The 18,514-nt window shown below is 38.9% G+C and overlaps 1 protein-coding gene across 5 annotated transcripts in view; it reads left to right on the forward strand.

Annotated features, from left to right (window-relative positions):
- Positions 1–18,514, forward strand: part of Fhit (fragile histidine triad diadenosine triphosphatase) — a 1,507,501-nt gene that overhangs the window by 82,391 nt on the left and 1,406,596 nt on the right.

Consider the following 18,514-nt stretch of genomic DNA (forward strand, 5'->3'; position numbering starts at 1 on the left):
AAAAACACAAGAGGAATGCACTTAATCTTGAAATCCTCCTTCGGGTTGAGGCATGCATTTGCTCCCCACAGTAGGGCCATAGGGAATAGGGATTGGAGGAAGAAACAGTAATAGAAATAGCCATTTCTGGTTTCTGCCTGCACCCAGAGCTGAAAACCAGTTGCCAGTAATGCTGACACATGTGAGAGCACAGGTAAGACCAACTTTTCTGCTCCAAGCCACCCACCTGGTGGCCTCAGGACACACAAAGACAGGAGCAGTCTGGGACAGGACACTTCCAGTTTCCGCCTGCACCCAGAGTTGAACCAGTCCTACAGCTCTCTCTATCCAAATAATGTGGGGGATAGAACCAGATTCTCAGAATTCTGGACAATCCTGAGAGCTCAGGGGAGACCACCACTTCTGCTCATATTCCTGGCCCAAGAGGAACCTGCCTAATGCCCTCTGGATACAGGAACCTAGGAGCAGTCAGGGCCAGGACCCTTCCAGTTTCTGCCTGAGCCCAGAGCTAAAAACTAGTCTCCAGGAACGTTGACATACCTGAGAGCAGAGGTAAGAGCAAATCTTCTGCTCCAAGCGACCTGCCTGGAGGCTTCTGGATACACAAACCCAGGAGCAGCTGTCTGTTCCCAGATACAGGTGAAAGAAAACAGGTCTACAGGAGTGCCGACACACAGGCATACAGAAGGGTCAATCCATTGTCAGAGAGAGCATGACAAGCTAACACCAGAGAAAACCTGATGGCCAGAGGCAAGCACAGGAACCTAAGCAACAGAAACCAAGAATACTAGGAATCATTAAAGCCCAGTTCTCACCAAAGCAAATACTGGATATTCAAACACACAGGAAAAGCAAGATTTGGATTTAAAGTCATATCTTATGATGATGATAGAGGGCTTTAAGACAGACATAAATAACTTCTTTAAAGAAATACAGGACAACACAAGTAAATAAGTAGAAGCCCTTAAAGAGGAAACAGAAATCCCTTAAAGAATTATAGGAAAATACAATCAAACAGATGAAGGAATTGAAAGAACCGTCCAGGTTCTAAAAATGGAAATAGAAACAATAAAGAAATCATGAGTGGAGACAACCCTGGAGATAGAAAACTTAGGAAAGAAGTCCTGAGTCATAGACACAAGCATCACCAACAGAATATTAGAGATAGAAGAGAGAATCTCAGGGGCAGGAGGTACCCCAGAAAACATTGACACAACCATCAAAGATAATGTAAAATGCAAAAAGCTTCCAATCCAAAATGTCTAGGAAATTCAGGACAACATGAGAAGATCAAACCTAAGGATAATAGGTATAGAAGAGAGTGAAGACTCGCAACTTAAAGGGTCAGTAAATATTTTCAACACAATTATAGAAGAAAACTTCCCTAACCTAAAGAAAGAGATGCTCATAAACTTATAAGAAGCATACAGAACTACAAATAGATTGGAACAGAAAAGAAATTCCTCCTGTCATGTAATAGTCAAAACACCAAATACACAAAACAAAGAAAGAATATTGAAAGCAGTAAGGGAAAAAAAGGTCAAGTAGCATATAAAGGCAGATGTATTAGAATTAAGCTAGACTTCTGAACAGACTACGAAATCCAGAAGATCCAGGATAGATGTCATACAGACACTAAGAGAGCACAAATGCCAGCCTGGGCTACTATATCAGCAAAACTCTCAAATAAAATAGATGAATAAAACAAAATATTCCATGACAAAACAAAATTTACACAATATATGTCCACAAATCCAGCCATACAATAGATAATAGATGGAAAACTCCAATACAAAGAGAGAAACTACACCCTAGAAAAAGCAAGAAAGTAATCTCATTGCAATGAATCCAAAGTAGAAAGCCACACAAACATAATTACACCTCTAACAAAAATAATAACAGGAAACAACAATCACTATTTCTTAATATCTCTTAACATCAATGAAATCAATTTCCCAATAAAAAGATATAGACTAACAGACTGGATACAGAAAGAGGACCCAGCATTTTGCTGCATACAGAAAACATCAGTGATAAAGACCGACACTTCCTCAGAGCAAAAGGCTGGAAACCAACTGTCCAAGCAAATGGTCCCAAGAAATAAGCTGGAGTAGCCATTCTAATGTGGAAGAAAATGACTTACAACCAAAAGTTATTAAAAAAGATAAGGAAGGAAACATCATATTCATCAAAGGAAAAAATCAACCAAGATGAACTCTCAATCCTAAATATCTATGCTCCAAAGGCAAGGGCACCTACATTCATAAAAGATACCTTACTAAAGCTCAAAGCACACATTGCACCTCACACAATAATAGTGGGAGATTTCAGCACCCCACTCTCATTAATAGACAGATCATGGAAACAGAAACTAAACCGAGACATAGAGAAAGTAACAGAAGTTATGAACCAAATGGATTTAATAGATATCTATCGAACATTTCATCCTAAAAGAAAAGAATATACCTTCTCAGCACTTCATTTTACCTTCTCCAATTAGTCACAAAACAGGCCTCAACAGATACAAGAAGATTGAAATAATCCCATGCATCCTATCAGATCACCATGGACTAAGGCTGGTCTTCAATAACAACAAAAAAATGACAGAAAGCCCACTTATACATGGAAGTTGAACAACACTCTACTCAATGATAACATACTTAGTTAAGGAAGAAATAAAGAAATAAATTAAAGCTTTTTAGAATTGAGTGAAAATAGAGGCACAACATACTCAGACTTATGGGGCACAATGAAAGCAGTGCTAAGAGGAAAACTCAAAGCTCTGAGTGCCTCCAAAAAGAAACCAGAGAAAGCAGCTTGACAGCACACCTAAAAGCTCTAGAACAAAAAGAAGCAAATACACCCAAGAGGAGTAGATGGCAGGAAATAATCAGACTCAGGGCTGAAATCACCAAATAGAAACAAAAAGAACTATACAAAGAATCAGTTAAATCAGGAGCTGGTTCTTTGAGAAAACAACAACAAGAGAGATAAACCCTTAGCCAGACTAACCTGAGAGCACAGAGAGTGTATCCAAATTAACAAAATCAGAAATGAAAAGGGAGACATAACAGCAGAATCTGAGAAAATTTTAAAAAAATCACTACTATAAAAGCCCATATTCAACAAAACTGGAAAATCTGGATGAAATGGACAATACCAAGATATTGGTATTTGTCTACACAGATACCAGGTATCAAAATTAAATCAGAAACATATAAACCATATAAACAGTCCCATAACTCCTAAAGAAATAGAAACAGTTATTAAAAGTCTCCCAACTTAAAAAAGTTCAGGACCTGATGGGTTTAGTGCAGAATTCTATCAGACCTTCATAGAAGGCCTCATATCAATACTGTCCAAACTATTCCACAAAGTAGAAACAGAAGGAACACTACCCAATTCCTTCTATGAAGCCACAATTATGCTTATACCTAAACCACACAAAGACCCAACAAAGAAAGAGAACTTCAGACCAATTTCTCTTGTAAATATCGATGCAAAAATACTCAAAAAATTCTCGCAAACCTAATCCAAAACTCGCATCAAAATGGTCATCCAGCATTACTAAGTAGACTTCATCCCAGGGATGCAGGGAAGGTTCAATATACAGAAATCCATCAATGTACTCCACTATATATAAACAAACTCAAAGAAAAAACCCACATGATCATCTCATTAGATGCTGAGAAAACATTTGACAAAATTCAACACCCCTTCATGATAAAAGTCTTGGAAAGATCAGGAATTCAAGGTCCATACCTGTTGGGAGTGATGCCCTTAAAACCCTCCATTATTGATATTAATAGTATAGTTAGAGTTACATATGACTGGGTTCATGGAAAATCCCCAGCCAGCTGCAGAAGACTAATACAAATCTGGTGGTCAGGATGAATAATGATATGATAAAGTTCTGACCTTGTTGAGAAGTACATCTGATGTCAAGATGCCCAATGTGATGATCTGTAGCCTTTCTGAAAAACCAACATCCTGCTGACATCAGCTGACCACAGGAATACTGTGTCCTTGGCCTGCATAAATGTTTCCCACTTCCCCCTCCCTCTGTTACCCCTGTTATGGTATAAATTCAGCCTTGGGAAAAAATAAAATTGTCGCCTTGATCAGACTCTTGTCTTGGCGTCCTTCTTCACATCTCTTGTCCCCCATTGTCTTCCAGGTACCCTCTGCACCCTCGTTGATACATACCTAAACATAGTAAAAGGAATATACAGCAAACCAGTAGCCAGCATCAAATTAAATGGAGAGAAACTTGAAGCAATCCCACTAAAATCAGGGACTAGACAAGGCTGCCCACTCTCTCCCTACTTATTCAATATAGTACTCAAAGCAAAAGGAGGTCCAAGGGATACAAATTTGAAAGGAAGAAGTCAAAATAATACTACTTAAGTGACCCCCAAATTTCCACCAGAGAACTACTAAACCTGATAAAACTACTTCAGCAAAGTGGCTGGATATAAAATTAAGTCAAACAAATCAGTGGTCTTCCTCTTATCAAGGTTAAAGAGGCTGAGAAAGAAATTAGAGAAATGACACCCTTCACAATAGTTACAAATAACATAAAATACCTGAGTGTGACTCTAACCAAGCATGTGATAGATCTATATGACAAGAACTGCAAGTCTCTGAAAAAAGAAATTGAAGCTCTCAAAAGATGGACCTACCATGCTCATGGATTAGCAGGATTAATATAGTAAGAAATGGACATTTTGCCAAAAGCAATCTACAGATTCAATGCAATCCCCATCAAAATTCCAACTTCATTCTTCATAGAGTTAGAAAGAGCAATTTGCAACTCATTTGGAATAACAAAAAACCCAGGATAGCGAAAACTATCCTCAACAATAAAAGAACTTCTGATCTCAAGCAGGATTACAGAGCAACAGTGATAAAAACTGTATAGTATTGGTACAGAGACAGGAAGATAGATCAATGAAATAGGATTGAAGACCCAGAAATGAGCCCATACACCTATGGTCACTTGATATTTGACAAAGGAGCTAAAACCATCCAGTGAAAAAAAGATAGCATTTTTCAACAAGTGATGTTGGTTCAACTGGAGGTCAGCATGTAGAAGAATGAAAATTGACCCATTCCTTTTACCCTGTACAAAGCTTAAATCCAAGTGGATCAAGGACCTCCACAAAAACCAGATACACTCAAACTAATAGAAGAAAAAGTGGAGAAGATCCTCGAACACATCGGCACAGGGAAAAATTTCTTGAACAAAACACCAATGGCTTATGCTCTAAAATCAAGAATTGCCAAATGGGACCTCACAAAACTGCAAAGCTTCTGTAAGACAAAGGACACTTTCATTAGGACAAAATGGCAAACAACAGATTGGTAAAAGATTTTTACCAATCCTATATCTGATAGAGGAATAATATCCAATATATACAAAGAACTCAAGAAGTTAGACTACAAACAGCCAAATAACCCTATTAAAAATGGGGTACAGGAGTTAGCAGAAGGATTGAAGGAGCTGAAAGAACTTACAACCCCATAAGAACAACAATACCAACCAACTAGAGCTCCCAGGGACTAAACCACTACCCAAAGAGTACACATGGACAGCCCCATGGCTCCAGCTGCCTTGTTGTGCACCAATGGGAGGAGAAGCCCTTGGTCCTGCCAAGGCTGAATCCCCCAGTTTAGGGGAATGTCAGGGCTGGGAGGTGGGAAGGGGTTGATGGGTGGGAAGGGGGAAACACCCTTATAGAAGATGAGGGAGGGGAATGGGATAAGGGGGTTATGGATGGGAAACTGGGAATGGGAATAACTTTTGAAATGTAAATGAAAAAATATCCAATTAAAAAAAATGTTGTTGTATGGGAGGGACCTCCAGGGTCGGCCTCCGTGTAAGATTGAAAAACAAGAAGCAAGTCCTCAAAAGTAAGGCACTTTAATCCATGATTTTTACTGTGTAGATTTCTCATTATTGTGTTACAGACATTTAACAATACTTACTTTGAATACAATATGTATATATGTATATATACATATATTATTGATATACACACATGCTAATAAAAACACTCAATGAATGCAATCATCTGATATCCTAACTGTCATATGTCATGGTCAATGTGACAATATTGTAAGCTAAAGTCATTTCTGGTTTGCATATTTGCATGTGATAGAGAGGAATGGAGACTAATACTAATACTAATGGAGTTATATTTGTAGACTGGGTACCATAAGCCCATTGCTGTCAGCAGAGTTATTTTCCGAAAGTGAGCAGCTCCTAACGTGTTGAACAAAACAAAGTACATTATTCCTTCAGCTTATATGCTCGTTACATTTTTGAGAAATTCAGTGAGAATTTAAAATGTGTAAAAATTACTTTGGGCTGTTGTGTATAACATAATCACATTCTTTTTCTTTCTTTTTTTCATGACTGTCTGGTGGGACGTTTGAAAGTCGTGGGAGGCTAAGGCTCATTTTTCATAGTGTAGGCCTGTCCTGCACATTATAGAGCACCTTGCATCCCAGGTAGCCTTCAGAAAATGCTAGTTATATTCCCTATTAGTGAGACAGCCACGACCCTTCCCAAATGATGACCTAGGAAACAGTGTCACTCTAGCTGAGCCCTACCATGGAGAGGGCCTCTCCCTTTCCCTCCATACACTGAGGATTGTTGTGGTAGTTTGTTCTTTGTTCCTAATTTCTGAGAAATTGAAGGTTCCCTGGCATTCAGGAGATAACTGACTCCACTATTTTATTATGGCTTGCAAGTGGAAACGTTAAACACAGGAGCACCACTTAAAAAGATTTATCAAATAGCACAATGTTGGGGAGAACATCAGGTTCTGTGGCTGCTACTTGGTAATCCATTGAGTCAGTCAGGGAAGATACATAAGCTCTTGGTGTTCTTATGGTAGACCTTACTTACACTCTTGCATCTTGTCCAGGTTACCCTTGTTTTTATTTTTTTTCACAATTTTATTAGTGTTTTTTCATTGAACAAAATGATGGGTTTTATAATCACATTTTTGCTCAAGTATGTAATATGTTCTTTGTCCATATTTACTCCCCATTACCCTCTGTAATTCCTTCTTCCCACACCTAGGAGCCTTCTTTTCTTAAATAGTTGTTTTAATTTCATATAATATATACATACATACAAACATAGACATACATATGCACATATATGTACGTGTGCCTGCCCATGTATAGCACAACATTGAGGGTTTATCCTTCTGGCTGTGTCTTATTTCACTTGACCTAATGGTCTCCATCACTTGAGATGATGGTCTCAAATTCTACTGATTTTTTTGCAAATGACATCATTTTGTTCTTCCTTATAGTTGAATAAAGCCTAGTATATCTATATATCACACATATTCTAAGATCTCTTCATCTAGTGATGGGACCTGCTTTGTTAGCATGATAGGCAATGCAGCTAAGTCCATAACATGCTAAAAAGAAGCGAGAATCTCCATGGCAGGTTCATTCACAGTGGAAAAAACTTGAGAAAATCCGAATGACCATCGAAGGACATGACTGTAGACAGCTTGTAGTACTGTTGTATGATGGATCCTATTCTGCAATAAATGAATAAACAATGGGTGTGGTACAGTGCGGGTGTGGGTAAAAACATTGTGTTGAGCAAGAAACCACCACAGAATTCTATGCTGCCTGGGTCCGTTTATGTAAAGTTACAGAAGCAGGAAATATATTCAGTGGCAATGCAATCCAGATGTATGCAGATGTCTGGGTCATCACTCTTGTATTCTGCATAATTTACTGCATATAAATGATTCCTTTAAACCATCAAAAGTGTATTGCAAAAGACTTCATTCCCATTAAAAGGTGATTTTTGCTTGTGCATGGGTTTATAATAGTTTTAATTTTAGCTTTTTACTTTCCCTTTTTTATTTTTAAGGACATATTTAGTATTTATACATCATTGTACTTTTAAATCTGGAAAGCATTCTTACTATAGAATTTCCGGAGGTGTTTCTTTCATTCACATATGAAGTTCTATTGGTGAGGGTGTTCACATTAAGAACATATCCCCAGCCAGGTGTGGCGATGCATTCTTTTAAAGCCAGCACTAGGGAAGCAGAGGCAAGCAGATCTTATGAGTTCAAGTCCAGTCTGGTTAACATAGCAAGTTTTATGTCATCCAAGGCTACATCCTGAGACCCCGTTTCAAAAGCAAAACAAAAACAAACTCAAAACAGCAACCTGAGAAAATTGTCAGGAGGGCCTGCGAGATGGCTCATCAGGGCGCTTTGCGGCCCCACCTGAGTAGTGTCTGAGACTCACAGGGTAAGCACCGAACTGACCCCTCCTCCCCCAAGTTATCTCCTGCTCTCTCCACACCCCTATAAATAAGGAAATACATGTAATTTAGGAATTAAGAAATTAATATGAATCTAACAGGCAAAGACACAGATATAGCTAGAAGTTATGAGGCTTATTTATAAAAATTTCCAAGAGTGAAAGCAGGAACTGACTCCACTGCAAATCAGTGGCGTGTTCACATGACTCTTCTTACGTTTTTCTGTCCCTCAGTCTCATATCTTACTCATATCTAGGTTGACACCATGGAGAAATCATTCTAGATCCCCTGATGTAGATGCTCTATTCTATAATTTTGTGGTTTTATGTTTGAATTGCTTTTCCTTTCTGTGTTGGGGCCTGACGTGGGTCTTGTATCTGCTATGTCCCTCCAAATCTCAGTCAAATCCCTTTCTTATCCTCAGAGACTACCCATGAGGGCTTCAGTATTGGAAAGTGGGGAGTATTGTACAGCCTGTAACTCATTACCTACTGGTTTAATGCATATTAAAATTGGATCACGAGATTGTTTTTGGAGGAAACTTGGCACTCTGACTCACCTTATATTGAGCCAACACGACAGAAAAACACATCATTTTTTCCTATGGTGAAACGAAACAGTCATGAAAGTAATGGAAAGAATACATAGTCTAAAACAGAGCAACATAATTTGCAGTGTGAATTGTGGAATAGTTATTATCTCACTTAAGGTCCCCAGGTAACATAATTGCCAATATTAAAGAATCTGTTTTGTTTTGTCATCTCAGCGGAACATTTTGCCCTGAGATTTAATTAATGCATTTTTCTCTTAAGCATGAGACACAATGGGTATATCCTCAGATCACCTTCAGGAATACCACACATTACTTCAGTGTTTCAGTGAGGCCGAAAAGAACAGAGAGCACCACACTCCTTGCTTTCCCTGAGAGTAGGAGAGGAGAGTTTTGTTACAGTCGTCTTTATTAGAAGCAGCTGTCAGTAAGGGATTTCCCCCAATGGAAGAAAACAAAAGGAACTATAGAAGTCTGTGCACGAAGATAGCACCCACGAGGCATTAGGATAAATAAAACTAGGTAATATTAATGATGCTCATTAACAGATGTCACTGTGGGGGATGAAGTAAATTCCATGCCGAAGAATTTCATATATTACACTTTTCAAAACTGTCAGCTTTTTGACTTTGATATATGTCCACGTGGATAGTTTTAATAAGCTCTCATGCTCCTCTCCTTGCATATACCCTGAAGAATCCTGGGAATTACCGGCAGCGATGTCACAAAGACATTTGTGCCCAATGATTGTTGCTTTTCTTCGATGAGTGAAGACTCAGATCATTGCATTCCCACTTATGCATGGTGTAAACATTTGTCTTAAGAATTAGTTTAAAAATATTGAATGACCAAGCAGGGTTTTTTTTGTAGTTTATTTGAAGGAGTCTTCCACAGGCTGTGGCCTGTATAACTAACAGAATCACATATGCGTAAACTGCTTTTGATATAGAAGCCAAAACGCAGAATAATAGCTTGTCAAACTGTCATTTGCAAGTGAGATCATAGATTTGATAGTCCAAATTAGGTTGTGTTCTTTTCCTTTTTGTCAGGTCATATTCTAATAACCATATTGTGTGCTAAACCCTGTGATTATCCCAACACTTGACAGATGGTAGGCTGTTAATTTGTATGTAGGAGAGAGTGATTGCCAGTGCCCTAACAGTATCCAGCAAAACATGAAATGTCAGGAGCCACTTTTGGTTACATTTTGCTCGACTTCATTTTAGCAAGGTAATGCTGGGCATAAGAGTTTTAGTGACTTAGCATATGTTTCCTTTTACAAACTGAATGATTTTACTCACCATTAGACATATAAAGGATTAAGGAAAAAGCATTTTTTCTTATTTATGCTCTTGTTTTTGCTGTTCTGCAGAGAGTTGTCATCAGCATTAAGGGGTTAGTAGGAAGGACCGAAGGAGAGTTATGAGCAGACAGGGTTTACTTGCTCAATGTTGAGGCTAATGATGGTGCAGTAGGAGTCCACTGATGCTTAGGTAGGGAACAAAATGATTTAAAAGTTAAAGGCACATCGGCAAATTCACTAAAAACTATTAGAACTAATAAAGGGATTCAGCAGTGTGGCAAGATATAAGATCAATACACAAAATCAATTTTATTTCTGTATACAAAGAATGAACAGTTTCAAAATGAAATTAAGAAAACAACCTCACTTATAAGAGCGAAAATGAATAACATTCTTAGGAATAAAGTTAACGAAAAAGTATAAAACTTGTACACTTAAAACAATAAGAGACAGTAAAAAGACAAAAGTAGAGAGTAGAAGGAGGCCCATGATCATGGACTGAATATCTAATATTGTTATTAATAGTGAAATAATGATCAAAATGATTGACTTACTCAAAAAAATCTCTAAGTCTAATTAATTCTTCTTTGAAGATGTCAAGTTGATCTTAACTGCACATGTAATACGAAGGATGCAGAATAGCTCAACAATCAGAAGATGGAAATCAGAATCTGAGAATGCCTCTTTCTGGTTTTAAAGTTTACTACAAAACTATAGGCTATAGTATCAAGACTGTGTGGTATTAACATTACATTAGATTTTCAGAATGGAATTAAGAGTCCATAAATAGGTCTTAGAAATGGCTTAGTGGGTTCTGTGGCCCACACAGTAAGCAGAGAGAACTCACTCCTGAGACTTTTCTTCTGACCCCTCCTCCCAACAACAAAATCAATCAATGCAAAACGAAAAACAAAACAAGCAGAAACCTTCCAGAGGAAATACACACACACACACACACACACACACACAAACACACGCAGAGAAAGAGAGAGAGAGACATCAAGAGAGAGAAAGATACAGAGAGACAGAGACACAGAGAGAAAGACACACAGAGAGACAGTGAGAGAGACAGAGACAGAGTCACGTTGAGACAGAGAGAGACAGAGACACATACACACACATACACACAGAGACAGAGAGAGACAGAGAGAGACAGAGAGACAGGGAGACACACACACAGAGACAGAGACAGGGAGAGACAAAGAGGGAGACATCAAGAGAGAGAGAAAGATACAGAGAGACAGAGACACAGAGAGAAAGACACACAGAGAGACAGTGAGAGAGACAGAGACAGAGTCACGTTGAGACAGAGAGAGTGAGATACAAGCACAGAAAGAGACACACACAAGGAAAACACAGAGAGAAACAAAGGTAGAGAGAGGTAGGGGAGAAAAAGAAACAAAGACAGAGATCGATCCAGATTCCAGAAATAAACCCACACTTTTGTGGTTATTTGACTTTTAACAGAGAATGCCAAAATGTCTTAATTGGGGAAACTATTTTTTTAATACCTCCTCCTCTTCCTCCTCTTCCTCCTCTTCCTCCTCCTCCTCTTCCTCCTCCTCCTCTTCCTCTTCCTCCTCTTCCTCCTCCTTTCTCTTCCTCCTCTTCCTCTTCCTCTTCCTCCTCTTCCTCTTCCTCCCCCTCTTCCTCTTCCTCCTCCTCCTCTTCCTCCTCCTCTTCCTCCTCTTCCTCCTCCTCCCCTTCCTCCTTCTTCTTCTTTCCTCTCCACTCTCTTCCTCCTCTTCATCTTCTTCCTCTCCCTCCTCTTCATCCTCCTCCTCAATCTTCTCTCCTTCCTTCTCTTCTTCCTCTCATCTTTCTAATACCCCAAACAATAATTTGAATTATCATTCAACAGTTAGGCCAAAATGAAACCATAGATTCAAATGTAAAAGATAACACAATTAAACACATAGGAAAAATTGCAGAAGTTGATCTTTATGGCACCAAGTTAGGACATTCAGAGTCAGCAAGGAAGCACAGGTGACAGACAGTGTTCTGATTTCTAAGTGTAAAGTAAACAATCAAAGAAAATGTTGACTTTACCAGAAATATAAAACACACGTTAAATGATGCCATCAAGATAGTTGAAAAGATGATCTGAAGATAGAAGAGAAACAGGCATCTGATAGTGTGTGTGTGTGTGTGTGTGTGTGTGTGTGTGTGTGCGCACGCACATGCGCGTGCATGCGCGCACGTGTGTTTATCTTGAAACTCAATAATAAAAGAGGTTATATGAATGAAGAAAAGTGAGCAAGGATATGAACTGGTGTTTTCTGTGAAGAAGCAGACTGTTAATGAGGTCAAAGAAATATGCTTAACATCACTCATTAGATAAATCGAATCAAAACCACAGCAAGATACTATTTTATATACAGTGGACTAGCTAAAATGAAAAACAATAAGTTTTGATGAGAGCAGGAGAAATTAGAGACTTTATATACCTCAATGTGAATATAAAATGGTACAACCAATTTGAAAAATAGTTTAACAGTACCTCAAAACATAAACAGTTATAGTGTGACCCAGCAATCCTTTTTTGAAACGTTGCCCCAAAAGTTAAAAGCATGCATCCACACAACACAAATAGATATTTGTAATGGAATTATTTATAGTAAGTAAACACTGAAAACAACACAGATTTCTCCCGAGAGTGAATAGATGTGCAAAATAGAACATCAGACACAAAAGAGAATAAAGCACTCTAATAGCGTGAACAAATATTGAAATACTATACTAAGTGAAATATGCCAATAATGAATGGGTGGACGTGGTGTGGTTTTTCATATGTGACATGTCCAGAACACACAGACCTGTGCACTTTGTAGATTAGGGGATTAATATGGCTATCGTAATTAGAGAATAATGCTGATGGTCATGGGTTTCCTTTTGAAATGATGAAAATGTTACATAATTGACTGTGCATTCGAGTGCTGTTAAGGAAATTTCTTATAAGTATCACCTATCAATAAAAAAGCCTATGGCCAATGAGCTCAGGCAGGAAATAGGAGGTGGGATATCCAGCAGGGATAAAGAGAATTCTGGAAAACAGAAAGGCAGGAGATTTACCTAGGGATGTTGATGAGGTGGACATAAACATTATAGAATAAAGGAGAGATTTGCCCTAGAAACTCTGAGTAGAAGGATGTAGGAAGACGAGGAGAGAAAACAAGCTATGTAGCTGAACACAGGTTAGAATAAATGGCTAAGTTAAGAGCAAGTCAGAGAACAAGCCAAAGCTTATGGCCTAGGCACTTATTAATAAATAATTAGTCTTAGAGTTGTCATTTTGGTATTAGGGGCTTGGAGGAAAACGTTGGTTTCCAATTTTTACAAGTTGCAGAACTCTTTTGAGTATACTTAAAACCTAATGAAGCATCTAATTCAAATGGATGAGTTTTATGGTATATGTTTCATAAAAACATTTAAAAGCAAATTCTCTTCTACTGCTAATAGAAAAGAAATAGACATTTTCCATGTATCATGTTACCCTTACAATAATTACCTACATAGATACTCTACCACTTATAAAGCAGTTTGGTTAATCTTTTTAAAAACTCAGAAAAAGGGATCCATAAAAACTATTCTTAGATAACGGCTTTCTTCCTACATATACGTGGAAAATAATGGCAAAACCAAAGAGAGTCAAAAGCTGGTGAGAGGTCTCTTCCACAGCATCACAAGTACAGAGAAATGCGAACCAACTAGTGGTCTTCCACTGTGTCACCATTTATCCCTAAACCAATCAGTGTTCATGTACTTGCATAACAGGCACGTGCTCTATGTGTTCTATGCTGTGTGTACTTATAGGGCATTTTAAGCTGTTATCTTTTCACCACTGTGACAAAACTGAGCACATCACAATCTAGGGAGCCAAGTCTTGTTGGGGCCTGATATTTAGAGACTAAAGCTCCGGCTGCTTGCCTCCTCTATCTTGGTCTGATGTGATGGAATATTATGGCAGGAAGCACATACTGGAACAGAGATGCTCTCTTCATGGAAACCCAAGTACCAAAAGATAGAGGGAGGGGCTTAGGTAAAAGTATAGGACATGCTGCCAATGCCTGGCATCCCTCTAAATTGGCCCTGCCTCCTGTAAATTCCACCAACTCTGAGTTGTAACCTCACGGGGGAACAAAGCCTTCACTGTAGTAACATGAGATAGTTAAGATCTAAATCATACTGTATCAATGCCTGCATAACAAGTTTTAGAAATTTGTACCAATTCGGTCTCATGACTACCAAGGCTCTCCTATTTTTCTGTATTTACTGATTATATTTCTTGTGGTATATGAATATAAATATGTGTATATATATAGTCAATATATTTGTCAAAAACAATGAATTCATACACATGTTGTTTATACACATACACAAACACACACACAGAGAAAGAAAGAGAGACATACACACACAGACAGAGAATACAATATATCAAAAAGAACTGGCCACATATATTATAATGTAAAAACAAGTTGGAGTGTTTTCCATCAGGCCCGTATCTAGTAAAGATATTACTGATTTTATTATTTTGTGGAAAGTGAAGAGGAAACAGACTGAACAGCTTAGAAACAAATATGAAATGTACTGAGGTTCAACAAAGTTCTCTGAGTTGAGTTAAATGCAATTTTAAAGTACATCCTAAGGATTGGAATTACTTCTGTGTGATAAGGCAGTGGAAAAGGAGGTTTAATTTTACTATCTAAAAACATCTTTTAAGATCATACTTGAGAGATTTAATTCTCCCTTTCCCAAATATGATCTTTAAAAGCCAATGGCCTAATTTTTAAATGTCAACAGAAACTACTGGTGCATTTGAATCATTTCGCTTACTAGGACATGGTTTGAGAAAGTCCTGAGGAAAAGCATGAACTAGTTTTCATTTTAAATATATTAAGATTATTATGCCATAAACATTACTTTCCTTCTTCTATGCATTGTGTTTGTGTGTGTGTGTGTGTGTGTGTGTGTGTGTGTGTGTGTGTGTGTGTGTGTGTGTGTTATGTATAGATTAGATGCATGGGTATGCATACATGTTTGGAGACCAAAGGTCATCCAGGGGAATGGTTCCTCAGGAGCTGTTAACTTTATTTTTCCAGATCAGGCCTCTCATTGGCCTGGACTTTCCTGATTATGCTAGGGTGGCTGGCCACCAAATCCCAAGGTCTGTCCAGTTCTGCCTCCCCACTGCTTGGTTTTATCTGTGCACCATACCTGGAATATGGGGAGACCTTCACTTATCTCCCATTTTCAGTGTCCAGTCCCGTCCTCGGTATAGTTTCCAGGAAAGATACCCTTTGGTGAAAGAGAGAGAGAAGGAAAAAAAACCCTGATGACTAAGGATGTTGAAAAATTCTTTAGGTGCTTCTCAGCCATTCCATACTCCTCAGTTGAGAATTCTTTGTTTAGCTCTGTACCCTGTGTTTTAAAAGGGTTATTTGATTCTCTGGAGTCTAACTTATTGAGTTCTTTGTATATATTTGATATTAAGCCTCTATCAGATGTAGGATTGTTAAAGGTCTTTTCTCAATCTATTGGTTGCCATTTTGTCCTGTTGACAGTGTCCTTTGCCTTTCAGAAATTTTGCAATTTTATTAGGTCCCATTTGTCGATTCTTGATCTTAGAGCATAAGCCAGTGGTGCTGTGTTCAGAAAAATTTCCTCAGGGCCCACATGTTTGAGGGTCTTCCTCACTTTCTCTTCTATTAGTTTGAGTGTATCTGTTTTTATGTGGAGGTTCTTGATCCACTTGGACTTGAGCTTTGTACAGGGTGATAAGAATGGGTCAATTTGCATTCCTCTTCATGCTGACCTCCAGTTGAACCAGCACCATTTGTTGTAAATGCTGTTTTTTCCCCCCACTGGATTGTTTTAGCTCCTTTGTCATAGATCAAGTGGCCATATGTATGTGGGTTCATTTCTGGGTCTTCAATTTTATTTCACTGATCTTGCCTGTCTCTGTACCAGTACCATACAGTTTTTATCACTGTTGTTCTGTAGTACAGTTGGAGGTTAGGGATGGTGATTCCCCCAGAAGTTCTTTGTTGTTGAGGATAGTTTTAGCTATCCTAGGTTTTTTGTTATTCCAAATGAATGTGCAAATTGCTCTTTCTAATTCTGTGAGGAATTGACTCAGGTGACAACAGATGCTGGCAAGGATGGAGATAGAGAAAGAGGAACACTCCTCCATTGTTGGTAATATTACAAGCTGGTTCAAACACTCTGGAAATCAGTCTGGAGGTTCCTCAGAAAATTGGACATAGTACTACCTGAGGACCCAGCTATACCACTTCTGGGCATATCCCCAAAAGATGCTACAACATATAACAAGGACACATGCTCCCCTATGTTTATAGCAACCTTATTTATAATAGCCAGAAGCTGGAAAGAATCCAGATGTCCTTCAACAGAGGAATGGATGCAAAAAATGTGGTACATCTACAGAATGGAGTTCTACTCAGCTATCAAAAACATTGACTACATGATATTCATAGGCAAATGGATGGAACTATAAATTATCATCCTGAGTGAGTTAACCCAATCACAAAAGAACACACATGATATGCACTCACTGATAAGTGGATATTAGCCCAAAAGCTCAGAATACCCAAGATACAATTCACATACCACATGAAGCTCAAGAAGAAGGAAGACCAAAGTGTGAATGCTTCAGTCCTTTTTAGAAGGGGGAACAACAATATTCATAGAAGAAGATAAGGAGACAAAGTTTGGAGCAGAGAATGAAGGAATGGCCATTCAGAGCTTGCCCCACCTGGGGATCCAGCCCATATATGTACAGTAACCAAATCCAAACAATATTGTTGATGCCAAGAAGTGCATGCTGACAGGAACCTGTTATAGCTACCTTCTGAGAGGCTCTGCCAGACCATGACAAATACTGAGGCAGATGCTTACAGCCAATCATTGAACTGAGAACAGGGTCCCCAGTGGAGGAGTTAAAGGACTGAAGTAGCTGAAGGGGTTTTTTCAACACCATAAGAAGAGCAACAATATCAACCATCCAGATCCCCCAGAGTTCCCAGGACCTAAATCACCATCCCAAGAGAACTCAGTGATGGATCTATGGTGCCATTTGCATATGTCACAGAGGATGGCCTTGTTGTGCATCAGTGGGAAGAGAGGCCCTTGGTCCTATGGAGGCTGGATGCCCCAGTGTAGGGGAATATCAGGGCAGGGAGGTGGGAGGGAGTGGGTGGATGGGTGAGGGAGCACCCTCATAGAAGCAGGGAAAGGAGGATAGGATAAGAGGTTTCTGGAGGGGAAACTGGGAAAGGGGATAGCATTTAAAATGTAAATAAAAAAAACAATAAAAAAACCCAGTTCTCTCCCCTTTCCTGGCATCCTAGGCCTGTGGCCATAGTGTAACCAGAGGCCATCTGGCTTAAACACTTTTGGCATCTCTTACCTCTAGTAAGGATGAGCCTACTCCTAGGCCCAAGGACATTTCTGGTTTTTAGCTTAGAGAGAAACTGTCACTTTGCAGGATCTTCTTCCCCTAAGCCAGGTAGCCAATTTCTACCTGTTACCATGAGAAGTACAACAGAAGAATTTGGGGCTTAATTGGGCATCTTCAACCCATGTGTTTAGGGAGATCCCAGCAGCTTAGCAGTCCTGAGTGGTGCCCAGGTCTTCCTACTCCAATCCTGTGGTTATCTAGAGATACTGTTGACATGATCCTTTTCTATACGTTCTCAGAAGCACATGCCTTTACATGTGTTTCAAGATTACATAGTCCTTGTTAATGGGGAGAAAAAGGTAAAAGTTGGAAGTTTAATCATAGAACTTACTTTTGACCCAGCTGACAAAATTTTGGTATCTGGGAGAAGAGGGAGCTGGAGACACAACTTGATATTTTCTATACTTAAGAGTGAAACCAAAATGGGAAAAAGATATAATCAGAGCCCACCACCATCCTATTTCAGCACAGCATGTAATTCTCAGTTAAAAAAAAGGTTTTTTTTTCTTTCTTTTTTTTAAAGGAGAAAGCATTTTTAAGATAATATGTCCACAAGCCACTTCTGTGAAAAGTATGGAAGCTTGGATTCTCCCTGAGAAATTGCTTCTTCAATTGTGAAGGTGCAGACAGCAGGCTCCAGGAGGTGGAGAGGTGAACTGTTCACGTGGGGCGGCCGGTGGATGAGATAATCAGCATGAAGCATGAATAGTTATGAGAACACACCATGGGCCCTCTGCCTTCTCCTCACAGCCAGGCCTGTTGCCTTGGAATAAAGTACCAGTTGCTGGGAGCGAGCGCAATAAAAATTCGGTTGCTGCTTTTAGGAAATATCATTGTCAGGACAGTGGGGGAAAAGCTGTAGAGCCTTTGCAT

This window comes from Rattus norvegicus, chromosome 15, assembly GCF_036323735.1.
Source record: "Rattus norvegicus strain BN/NHsdMcwi chromosome 15, GRCr8, whole genome shotgun sequence".
Taxonomy (NCBI): domain Eukaryota; kingdom Metazoa; phylum Chordata; class Mammalia; order Rodentia; family Muridae; genus Rattus; species Rattus norvegicus.